The 10,572-nt window shown below is 35.8% G+C and overlaps 1 long non-coding RNA gene across 2 annotated transcripts in view; it reads right to left on the bottom strand.

The window, feature by feature from the left end:
• Positions 1-10,338, bottom strand: part of LOC120220645 — a 33,638-nt gene extending 23,300 nt beyond the window's left edge. For both annotated transcript variants that reach the window (XR_005525641.1, XR_005525640.1), the window contains exon 1: positions 10,015-10,338. This is a non-coding gene — a long non-coding RNA (uncharacterized LOC120220645). The remainder of the gene's footprint in view (positions 1-10,014) is intronic.
• Positions 10,339-10,572: the final 234 nt, after the last annotated feature.

Consider the following 10,572-nt stretch of genomic DNA (forward strand, 5'->3'; position numbering starts at 1 on the left):
ATACAGACAAAAAAGAAAGAAAAGAAAACTCAGGTTTAAACCCACTCTCCCAAATAACTGCTGATAGATTTTTCAGAACTCTTTCTACCTTTCCATTTTTTTTTTTTTTTTTTTTCTTAAAAATAGGTCCACAGCTGGCATGCTTGGATGGCTCAGTTGGTTAAGCATCCGACTTTGGCTCTGGTCATGATCTCACGGTTTGTGGGTTTAAGCCCTGTGAGGGTCTCTGTGCTAACAGCTTAGAGCCTGGAGCCTGCTTAGGATTCTGTGTCTCCCTCTCTCTCTGTCCTTCCCCCACTCACACTCTGTCTTTCTGTCTCTCTCTCTCAAAAATAAATAAACATCAAAAAAAATTTAAATAGGACCATAGCAAAACGTTGTCTTTGAAACTTTTTTTTTACGGGTATATTATAAATATTTTCCCAAGTAAATATTTATCTCAATAGTATCCAGTTATATAACTATTACAGTGTTTATTTACAACTGATTGAGACTTTTACTTTGAATTCAATCTTTGTCTATTAGGAACGATGCTATAATGAGCACACTTGTATTTAAATTTTTCTGCGCATTCACTTTTGTTTTCTTTGGATAACTTCCTAAAAGGGGAGTGTTGAGTGAAAATTTAGAAAACTACAAGACTTTTGATATGTGCTTCACAATTCTCTCAAGCAAAATAACACCAGTTTAACTTCTCTGCAGGGATAAAGAGAGTCATTTTTTCTGCATTAGTATTGCTCCAAATATTATTCACTGTTGAACCAAGTACTACTTCACAATGGTCAAAATTTCTCTTCTAAGAATATTTTTCCTTACTTGAGTTAAAATTTACTATGCTGCTTCAGTTGGTTGGCTTACGATTAGGCCTCCTTAGCAAATGTGACAACCTACCTCTGATATTTTCTCTACAGCCAATCTCATCAGATGCTGTCTTTTTCTAATACCCTTCGTTGTTGGTATTGAACTCCTTGTTAGCCCTCCAATCTGGATTGTTACTCCTTGGCCTACAGTGCAGCTTTACTTCCTAGAATTTTCCTTACCACTTTAGAACTTCTGATCATTGGATCTTTTCTGGCTGTTCGGTTTTTCTAGTGAGGAGTTTTCCAAGTGTGTAATCTTGAGATATATGATTGGTTATAAGTATTTTGGGCAAAAAATGAGGGAAGAGATCTCGGACTACTACAGTTTAATTTGTAGATTTTTATGCAACCTCTCATCCCACCCCCCCTCTGTGCCCCCTTCTGTGCCTCTATCCCTGACCCCAGAGGCTTTTGGTTTTATTTCCCAAAAGAATCAGCCTCTGGCCATGCGAACCAGGTGTTAAAGATAGTTGCCAGGCTGCATGGGTGCCTGTGGGAAGACACCTGAGGGATTCAAATGATCCAAAATCAGACACTGAATCAGTTCCCTTGTTTTCCACTTTTTGTTTAGCCCTTTTACATGCTTAGCCTCTCAGAAATTCCTTGGGGCAAATTGTCCTCACTTCTTGCTGGCTTCTTTCTTTAAAGAGACTGGTTTTAACTTCCTGTGCCTCAATAATTCAACTGCAACTTCTTTTCTTCTTCTAGAAAGTGATTAAGAAACTCTCATCTACTGTTGTCTCCTCTCCCAGTTCTCTTTGTCTTTGTGGGCTAATGATAGTTTAAAGAATTCATTTCTGGGATTTTAACAGGACTTCAAGAAAAAGAATACTTAAATTCGTATGTACTCTATACCTTATTGATATAATGTTTAACTGCTTGTTACTGAAACAAAGTACGTCAAGATCAATTATAAGAATAAGTTTATAAGTGAGACTCAGTGTTTAGATACCATCTGAGGCTTAATGTCATCTGACATTTTCAAATTAATGGCCAGAGATAGGTGAATTATCAAATGTATTTACTTCCAATTAATTTCAGAGTGTTAATTTGTCTCAGTACTTTGCAACTGCATTTTGCCTTACTGATCTCAATCCCAACATTCTTAGTGCTTTCATTTGCCTGCTCAGCCTTGGCCCAGTCTTTACTTTTAGCTTCTCTGAATCACTTGGTTTTAGAATGTCTTTTCTTCAGCATTGATTTGTTTTGCTTTGTAAACCACATTGAAAATCCTGTTTATTAAATAGCCGAGTTAATCCCATTTCCATTTGTTGATAAGACCAGTGAGCCTGTTCTCAATTCTGTGTTATTATTTGATGTTAACATTAATATTAGATTTACTTTGTTTCTCTTAGTCATCTTTGCTTACGTTTGGTACTTATTTTTGCTCTTCGGAAAACTTGAATTTTTCTTTTTACTAGTTGACTAATTCTATGCTAATAACTCTTAAAATTCCCTTGATCTTTTTCCTTAATTAGGCTTCTACTATTTGTCCAATTTAAGTGATATTCTTGGACTTCTATCTGTAACTTATGCAGCAATCAATGACCTTATTCTAATTTCTACTTTTTCCCTTCTCCAATTTTTCTTTTTTTCTAAGTTACTTTCAGTTTGTCAGAACACATACAATTTACATAACACTTTTTCATACTAGTTCTCGCCTTTGTTTTAGTTCTGGATATATTCTTAGATCTGCTATTTTAATACTCATCAAAAGTCTTTTTACCAAAATTTCCTTTAGTTGTGACACATATAAAGCAGCTTCACTGGATACAAAATTCTTTACTCATACTTTCCTAAGTTAAAAAAATCGGTGTCATTTTTGCCTTGTTTTTGTATGTTTCAGTCAAGAAACTTTGTAAGTTTCTTGGTATTTTTTTTTCCCAGACGAACATATTTTTTCTGAATCTTTAAAAGTAAACAGTTTTGCTAGACTCTGTTTTGTAATTTCCAAGGTATATGGTGGGCACTTCCAACAGTAACTTTAAAGTTTTACTTTTTCTTTGATTATAGTTTTAACAATAGTTCTACTCCATTATTTTATTTTTCTTAATTTAGGAAAATCCATTGTATATAGGGTCATTTTTGCTGTTCTATATTTAGTACTTTCTTTCTGAGACTTTCATTTTATTTTTGTTTCCTCTACTCAAAACATCTTATTAGACTTGCCATCAGATATTTTCTCCCTTGGATACTTTGTAATTTAGACTTCACCTATGAGATGATTTTCATCCGTTTCTTCAATTTCTTTCCTGAACTTGGTCATATCTGATTTTTAATTGTGCTTTTTGTTCACTTCTGTCCTGAGTTTTCTGAATTTATGATTTTAGGTCCTCTTTTATATCTAAAAATACTCATTTTTAGATGAGTATTACTAAATAGTCAATACTCCTCATGTTGGAAGGAGGTGTTTTATTGAAGTTTTCTACCGTTTCATGTTTGTTGTTTTATTTTTAATTAAATGTTTATTTATTTTTAAGAAAGAGAGGGCAGAGCAGGGAAGGGGCAGAGAGAGAGGGAGAGTGAATCTGAAGCAGACTCCACACCATCAGCACAGAGCCCAATGTGGGGCTCGAACCCACAAATCATGAGATCATGGACCTGAGCCAAAATCGAGTCACTCACTTAACCAACTGAGCCACCCAGGTGCCCTGTGTTTGTTGTTTTGAAGAATATTTTCATCAGCTAAAACCTCTTGGTTGTAATTTTCTATTTTCTTCTTTCAGGTTTAATGGATGTTACCTGTCATTCTATAATCATTTTTCTGGATTGGGAATAGCAGGTGTTTCTAGGTAGATATGGTGAGGTTGTCTTATGAGGTTTCTTAGTTCAAGAGAACCCTCTTCTGTTGATAAAGATAACTGCTTTTTCTTTGGTAGTTGATGTATTCGAGGATGACATATATTCTGTTTTTATTTCCCTAGGGTTCAGTTCCACCACTTGCTTTCTTATATCCTTTCACCACCAAATTCCACAGGACACTTCTTCCTTCCAAGTCTCATCCCCCCCTGCTCGGTGGTGCCTTTCCAGGGCTGCCACTGTTAAGAAATCTTGGCCTTCCAGCTTCCAGAACTGTGAGAAATAGATTTCTCTTATTGAATCAACCCAATCTGTGGTATTTTGTCATGGAAGCCTGAGCAGCCTAAGATACTTATTAATGCTGCAGATTCCTATTATTGATTTTATTTGCACTTCTTGGTGATCTGTAAGGATTTTGGAGAATGTGCAGAGGAATTTGGATTAGGCAGCTGCTAATATCTAATAGGCATCTAGAAGTCCAGGCAATTTACTGAGAAGTATTCCTTAGAGACACAAGTGCTATTATCATCAAAGATATGATTATCAAGCCTAGTTCAATGGAAGACTATTAGAAATGCTCTAGAGTACAAGGAGTTACTTCGTCTCTATACAGTGGTAATCTTTTTTAAAATTATTATATGGCATAATTTATTAGAGGCTGTTGGAACCCCTTATCATCAATGGCTCAGGGTAACGTGCCTACCCTTTTGGGCAAAGCTGATAGCAGAGGTCTTATTTATTGACAAGAAAAGGGCATCTACTATTTCAATGACACTACTTAAAAACAGTATTGTGGTTAAAAATGTGGTTTCTTGAGTCAGACTGCCTGAGTTCAAATCACACTTTTTATGTAAGTTACTTAATCTCTCTAAAATTTTCATTTTTCTCATCTTTCCAATGTGGATAATCATAGTTGTGAGGATTAAGTAAGATAATGCATTTAGAGCTTATGACACATAATAAACTGTCAATAAACATGCAGATCTATTTAAAACAACCAGTTAGAAATCAAATTAGGTTATGGTATAGAAAACAGACTGCTTAAGAATACTTTCAAATTTCAGTAATTTTCTCTTAGAAGCAGTCGTGTGAAATTAGATATAGTTATATGTAATACCCCAAAATGCGTCACTGACTTGTTTCTTACATTAACAAATATAAGGAACATCTAAGATAATTGTTGGCCTATAGAAAACTTTAACAAATATTTGTTGAATGAGCAAATAAAGATCACATAACAAAATGATGTAACTGATATTTATCTCACCCCATTTGCGATCAAATAATACAGAATTTTGATTCTTCTCCAATTATTTTATGGAGCTTCAGAATCACAAATAAATATGCATGAGATTTGCCATAATTTTACTGATCTGAATTTACAAAGCTAATTTGAAGCCTTGTTATTTCCTCTGGGTTCATTACTTTGGGTTAATAGAAACAGCAGTTACATCCCTTGTGACTTCTTTCTTTCTGACAACAAATGAGTGATTTTTTTGCACACCAAGTTCTCCCAACACCAACTGGGCATCTGATAATTCAGTTCAGTTCTGACACCAACTCCCTGCAAGACTGACCTCACTTTGAACTCCAGTCACAAGCCCCAAAGCCACCTGTACTTCTGGCTGACCAGCTATAAATTTGAGTGTTCCATTACTTGCTCTTCAGGTTCAATAACTCATTAGAATGGCTCACGGGACGCAAGCAAACATTTTATTTACCTTTACCAGTTTACTGTAAAGCATACAACTCAGGAAAGGCCAAAAGGAAGAGATGCATAGCTAAGGTATGAGGGTGGGGGGAAGCCAGTACTGGGGCTTCTTGCCCTCTGGGTAAGCCAGCTCAAAGCTTTCTAGGAGTCCCACCTTGAGTCACCTCATTAGGATAAATATAAGTGTGATCAAAAGGCGCTCCCTGTGAAAAACAAGACTAATCACTCAGGAAATTCCAAGGTTTTTAGGAGGTCTGCTAAGGACAAAGACCAAGTAAACTTTTATTATACCATACCCAGGGTTGGCTTTCTAGTCTAAATTGCTCTGCTCCTCTGTGTGGTCAACTCTGCCTCAAATCTGCATGTTCGTTATTGTTGTTTTCATTCACTAATATCTTAACTCAGTGTTGGAACAGTTAAATAAAACACTTAAACAATCACTAGACCTTCAAAAAAATCACTAAACTTATGAAATAATGTGGAGAGTAAGATTTAAAGAAATTTAGCACCTACCTTGTTAATTTCTCTTTGTGATTTAAAAGTTCCTTTTATATAATGGTCAGAATTTAAGGTCTTCTTTATGTTTTAGGTTAAAATACGTCATTGACCACTGCGTTTTACTCATCCTGTGCTTGTTTTCCTTGTACTTTTGAACAAATCTCTGAACATCTAGGGTCATCTTTTCAATTGCCAATAGTTAACTATGCTAAAAAACACGAAAAAATCAAAACAAAACACAAGAAACAAGAAACAAAAACAAAAACCCAGACCACATGCACAAGATATTCTCACTAATGTGAACCTCCATGACTGTTCTTTTCCAATGAGAAGATTTTTCTCTACCTAACCTCCTCATTTGTTCTTAGCTCTTCTGCCCTTTGGAGTTAATACTTAAGTTTATCTCTATTGTGAGTCAAAATGTCAAAAGGCAACCCCATAAATACAAGATTAGATAGTTCTGTGCCCTCAGAGGCTTAGTATAAGAAAAACCCAGAATAGATCCAAGTCTAACATTTCAACACTTTTAAATACATTTGTATTTAAAAGATCAAAACACTAAGTCATGCGTCTATGATAAAATGCCTCTGACGATAATGAATAATTTGTAGATTAACTTTAAGGAAAAAGTTGATCATCATTACATTTAACTTAATTGCAAATCAAGCAATAATTATAACGTCTTTATTGTTTTAAGGTGAGGATTAAATCTGATCAAGTCATATTAATATCATATGAATACATGATACATATCGTATATGAACATAACTACAGGTATGTCTTTGTGGAGATTTCTAAGAGACATCCAAAATAAGAGATTCAAAAAAATCCCACAAAACTCTATTTCTCTAAGTATCTCAAATTTGCTCCTCTTCTCTGTCTCAGTAAAAAACAACTCCATTTTTTTTCAGTTGCTTAATCTAAAAGAACTTTAGAGGCATCCTTTAACTCTCTTCCCTCTCTCTCTTTCTCTCTTTCTACCTCTCTCTCTGTCCCCCTTTCTCACTCTCCCCACTTTCTTTCCTCCTCCTGGTTAAATTACACCCAAAATCCAATCTTTTCTTTCCACATCGCCATTACCGCTCTGTCCAAACCACTAGCATCCCTGCCTAGATTACTGTGATTCTTTTCCAAATAGGTCCATGCCTTTTCCCTTACCTCCCTTTACACAGCAACCAGAGGGATCTTTCCAAAATATGTCACATCATATCACTCCTTTGTTCAAAACCTTCATCTCCTCAGAATAAAAGCCAAGATTTTTTTCTTTAATCAAAGTATAATTGATACACAATGTTATATTGGTTTCAGGCATACAACATAGTGATTCAACAACTCTATACATTATGTTATGCTCACTACAAAAAAATAAAAAAAAACCAAGATTTTAAAAAAAATATTTTTTATTTATTTCTAGGAGAGAGAGAGAGACAGCGTGAGCAGGGGAGGGTCAGAGAGAGAGGGAGATACAGACTCTGAAATAGGCTCCAGGCTCTGAGCTGGCAGTCAGCACAGAGCCCGACGCGGGGCCGAACCCATGAACCGCGAGATCATGACCTAAGTGAAAGTCGGACGCTTAACCGACTAAGCCACCCAGGCGCCCCGAAAAAAAACAAGATTTTTTTAAATACCCTTAAGCCTTCCTTGAGTTGACTCCCTTTTACTTCTAGTATTATGAGCTACAGCCTCACTTCTAGCTCCCTCTACTCCAGTCACCCCTTCTTCCTTGCTGTTCGTTGGACATACCAGGCAAGCTCAGCCTTAGTGTCTTGGCACTGACTTCGTTGACAGGGAATACTGTTTCCCCAGTTTGCTACATGGGTCACTCCTATACTTGCTGCAAGGCTTGCTCAAATGTCACCTTCTCAATGAGCCCTGCCTTTGATCACTTATATAAAATTGCAATTCCTACCTCCCCAAACCAACACCTATAGTCCTAATCCCATTTAACTTGCTTTGTATTTTTTCTATGACCCCTATACCTGTGAAAATGCTAACTAGACAAAGAACTACTGCACATAGGAAAGGAAAAAGACACCCATAGGGAAAGTCAGTGAAGAACCAGGACTAGCAATTATAGACTAGAACAAATAAATAATAACCATATTGAAATATGATCAACATCATTGGTAATTAGAAAAATACAAATAAGAACAGCAATGGAATACCCATTTTGGCAAAGATATTAATACATCTAGAGCTAAGTCATTGTAGGAAAATAAATCTTACACATAGATGATAGAAAAGAAAATTAGTATAACCAACTTGGAAAGTAACCTGGAAGCATTATTAAAAGTTGAACATCCATTAAAAAAAAAAAAAAAAAAGTTGAACATTCGTACCCCTTGACCTAACAATCTGACTTTGGTAAATCTATTCTATATAAAGTATCAGAGTGTAAAAATATACTTAGATAAATATTTCTATTACAGATTGATTCTGGTGAAATTAAAAAGAAAAATGATTAGAAATAGCTTGATATTCCATTACAGGGAAATAATTAAATAAATTTGGTCCATTCATAATTTTCAAATAATATTTGGCCATTAAAAATTACTGGTTAGAGCCAAATGTATGAACCTAAAAAAAATGTTGAGAGTAATACAGAATAACCAAATAATTAACAGAGTACTGTAATAATATGACTATATTCTTATTTATTTTTTATATATTTTTATTTTAAAAAAAGAAAGACAAGAAATACGGTATATATTATATATATGCTTATATTTGTTATAAGCATAGGGAAAAATATGGAATACTTATGTTAATACTAATTATCACAGTAAGGTAGAACTCAGGGAAGAATACGAATATTTTTAACTTCTGCTTTTTATCTTGTCTAATGTTTGCTTATTAAAATAGTTGTACTGTTATAGTGTAAAAATTCCAGTAAATAAAAATAGTTTATTAATTTAAACTATATAGCCTAATACTTGATAAGTATACAAGATTACAAGAGGTTTATGTATCATATATATCATACCAGAGGACCTAGATTTTTTAAAGATTTTTAAAACTTACTTTGGAGAGAGAAAGCGCAGCAGGGGAGGGGCAGAGAGAAAGGGACAGAGGATCTGAAGCAGGTTCCAGGCTCTGCACTGACAGCAGCAAGCCCGACGTGGAGTTTGAAATCACAAACCATAAGATCATGACCTGAGCCAAAGTTGGACACTCAACCAACTGAGCCACCAGGCACCCCCAGAGTATCTAGATTTTTATCTCCATTCTCAAAAAGAAGAAAGTGACATTTTAAAATCAATTATGTGATTTCAATATTGGGTTGATCTAAGGTTGTTTCTTTAACTTACATATGAGGAAAATGAGAGCCACGCGCACATAGCAGTTTCTTGGTATATGGCCATTGACTAAATTTATAAAGGCATTAATTTTTAGGCAAAAAATGAGCCAAGTACTTGCCCAAGTCACAGGTAGGCAGGGACAAAGGCACATCTAGAATCCAGATCTCCCGATTCCAGGGCCAGGGCTCTTTCCAAGACCAGATAGGCTTGGAAAACCAACAGGGAGAAAGATACTTGTGTTGCCTGAAACAGTGATAGGCTTATCTAGAAAACTTCTAAATATTCCAGCTCTAAATTTGCATATGGTAAAAATCATAGTGAAGAACCATTAATTATGTTTTCCTCTTGGAAAACTTTTTGTTTGTTTGTTTTTGGGTTTTGATGCTTTTATGTCTTGTTTTTTGAAGCATGCAAAATAATGCTTAGAAATTAATTTTAAACAGATGAGACACAACACAATACCTAATACCCAGATTATTATCTGTATAGTTGTATTCTGGAGCCGGCTGCTCTGTCAGAAGCAGACCAGTGACCACACACCATCTTGCATGGTTTCTATTGTGAGTCCCCCTGTGGTCCTTTCCAAGCACTAAATAAAGCATCAATATGGCAACTCTTTTGTGGAACATTTGATTAGCACCTTTTCTGGACTTTCCTCATACCCCAAAACTTCCTCTCTTGCCCTCTACTCATTCAGGCTCATCAGAAGCATCCACTGACGTAGCTTAGAGTCCATTCATAAATTAACCATAGTTACTGCAGCCACCAAATTTCCCCCTTGACCTTCAACTCCCACTCTCTTCCCCAGCACACAGTTCCATTTTTACTAATATTCAGAGTCTCTTACCAAAAAGTGACCTTTACTTTCACTCTCACCTAGCAGATCCAAAGAACAGTTTCACTTTGTGATAATCTCCTCCTGGTTAGTTCTACCTCAGATACGTTATTTTCCAGTACAGTTCTGGTTTTTCTCTTTAATAGAGTCTGAGCAGACGACTTGGAATAGCCGGCTAGGCTAGGCTGGAGTTCCAGAAGTCTGATAGATGAAAAGAAACAAAAAGCTCTCTGACGGAATAAAAACAAAACAAACAAACATGCCAAAAATCTGTGTAAGAAGGGATAGCCGGCGTGCCTGTTTGCTGGCAGTAATTCCCTGGTCGATAAATCAGTCATGCAGTGTCAGCCAGAGTTCTTTTTGAATTAGATTGTTCTGTCATAGGAGAAGGATGTTTTCTAATCAGTTCGTTGGTGGTTACCAAAAGCACCACGGGAACTGGAAGCCTGCTGGTCAGGGCTTGTGCGCTCAGGGATCTTTTTATGCGTCCAGAGATTGCCAGTGACTCTGCAGCTGCCAACTGCCAAAACTCTGTGTAAAGATGAAAAACACTGCTTAGAAGTGTGGAAA

This window comes from Hyaena hyaena, unplaced genomic scaffold, assembly GCF_003009895.1.
Source record: "Hyaena hyaena isolate Hyena2069 unplaced genomic scaffold, ASM300989v1 scaffold_716, whole genome shotgun sequence".
NCBI lineage: Eukaryota > Metazoa > Chordata > Mammalia > Carnivora > Hyaenidae > Hyaena > Hyaena hyaena.